This window comes from Arachis stenosperma, chromosome 3 (genome assembly GCF_014773155.1).
Source record: "Arachis stenosperma cultivar V10309 chromosome 3, arast.V10309.gnm1.PFL2, whole genome shotgun sequence".
Lineage (NCBI taxonomy): Eukaryota > Viridiplantae > Streptophyta > Magnoliopsida > Fabales > Fabaceae > Arachis > Arachis stenosperma.
The window spans coordinates 41,806,551-41,808,895 of NC_080379.1; positions in this window are offsets into that span (position 1 = coordinate 41,806,551).

The following is a 2,345-nucleotide window of genomic DNA, read 5'->3' on the forward strand; positions in this document are numbered from 1 at the left end:
GCCACCAAAGAAAACCCTAAGTTGCCCGCGCCTCCATCTTCATTGTTCATCGTTCTTCACAGCCATGCCTTCCCTCATGCCTTCATCGTCCGAGACCGTTCATCGCCTTCATCTAACCCTGGTACCTATGAACGCAACCCTCTTCCCTCTTCTCGTCCACTACTGCCACCGCAAACCCTAGCTCCGCTGCTTCTTCTCGTCCATTCTCTTTTTCATTCGCTTCTTCATCCTCCACCGCAGGAGGAAGCGGCGGCGCCACTACTACCTTCCTCCTCTGCAGCCTGTGCGCCGTCATTTTCCTTCGGTTTTGGGTCCGCGACCGCATCTGCTTGGCTCCTGCTCCAGCTTCGTCTCTGTTCGGATCTGCTTCTTTGGCTTCCACTGCGGCAGCTTCGAGTTCGGGTTCTTCCATTTTCGGTGCCGCGAGTTCAGGCTCCTCCTTGTTCTCCACACCGTCTTTTGGTGGAACGTCATCTGCCACGACACCGTTTGGGGCAAAACCCTCTGCTGCGACGACACTGTTTGGCGGAGCATCTTCTTCTTCACCCTCGCTATTTCGTGGAGCATCCTCTGCTTCACTCTATCTAACCCTCGTTGGCCCTCCTACTCCCTCAGCGCAGTGCGCGCTCTTTCTCGCAAACCCTCATTGTAAGTCTTTCTTCCCTCTGATTTTCTGTTTCTCTGTTCCTCTATTTTGGACCGCTGAGAATTTTAGGTTTATTACCTTCTTAACGTTTTTCACTGCTTTGTGTTTGAAATTGTATTTTGTTTTATGGTATCAGAGTAACTTTGTTTCAATAGCCTGAATGACAATAGTGGATAGCCATAACTATTTGAACTGGTTGCAGTAGAACTTAAAGTATGGTCAATACAAGTGAACTGGTTGCAGTAGAACTTAGAACTGTTTGATAGATGCAGTTTCCTTCATTAGCAATCAATTTGTAGTGTATTCCATTTAATGTAAACTGAGCTCCTCCAATTCTGTTAGCAACCCTGCCAATGGTAACTCCAAAATATGTTATATTGTTCTGCAAATTAAACATATAGTGTAGCAAATTAAACATAAAGTGCAAATTCTGTTAAAATTTAAACATAGGATTTTATTAAAAAGAGTGTTACAACTTGCAACTGATTTGTGTAGCGCACACACTTGATGGCAGGGATAAAAAGTAGTTTCTCTTTGAACTTCAGGTATTGATAGTGGCTACATATATGACTAAAAAGTATATGAACAAAGTTGAATCTGAGTTATTTCATTGTTTTTGCTTTGTTATTTGCAGAAAGGGTGACCGTAGCTGAAGAGGTCCTCAAGCTCTGCAATGGCAGCGTCATTTCTCCCATTGCCTGCATTGCTTGCCCTAACCTATATGCTTATCTCAAGGTAATTCATTATTCCTCTTGTTATCCTTTTTTTTATTTTGAATTTGGAATTTCAGTTAATTTTTTTTCTCAATGTTCAATTGGGTTCAAATGTTACTGATTTGTGATAAAAGTGCAAGGCTAATGTTTTTAATCAAATGTTTAATACTTTCGGTGAATATAGATGTTTATTATTATTAGTTACTTTCATTGGGAAATAGTTTGGAAATATGCGATGTGTTAAGCTTCAAGTTCTGCATTGTTTTATCTTCAATATTAATATTAGTGTAAGTGTAGTGTAGAGGATTGATTCTCTTGGTGAAGAATTGAAGATGATAGTTACAACTTTAAACCCCTTTTGAGTGAAGAAATTAATGAGCAATGCCTCAGTTGTAATAATGATAAAATGTATGTTGATGTGGTTTGTTGAGTTGTTTTAATTTGTTTGATGCCATTTCTGAGTTCCTATTTTTGCTTTGTAAGATATTTAAAATTTCCTTTCTTGAATCTTCAGAACATGGATTCTAATGTTCCTGCACAACTTTTTGAGTATGACAAACGTTTTGAGCAGTACGGATGTGATTACACATTTTATAACAACAATCACCCTGAGGCCTGAGGAGTTGCCGCTGGAGTTGAAGCATTCCTTCAAAATAGTAGTGGCAGATCCTCCTTACTTGGTGAGAGTTAAATAGATTGCTGAAAAATGAATGAGGATCCATTGTGTATATATATATATATATAGTACAAGTTATTTCAGTTTTGAAAACCTTGAGCTGGTTGATGATCTTATTGAGCACATGGGGCTGATTTAATCTTTCTAACAAGTCACAATAGGTAAAATAAAGTTAGAATGCAAGGTTAGAGTGAGTGAAAAGTTGGGAATCAATTTTTGACCTCTCAAAACCCAAGGTTACATGTTGCAGAATTGTGCAGTTTCGGGCAGCACTTTATGAACAAAACTGGGAGCAATCTAGCCACTCAAA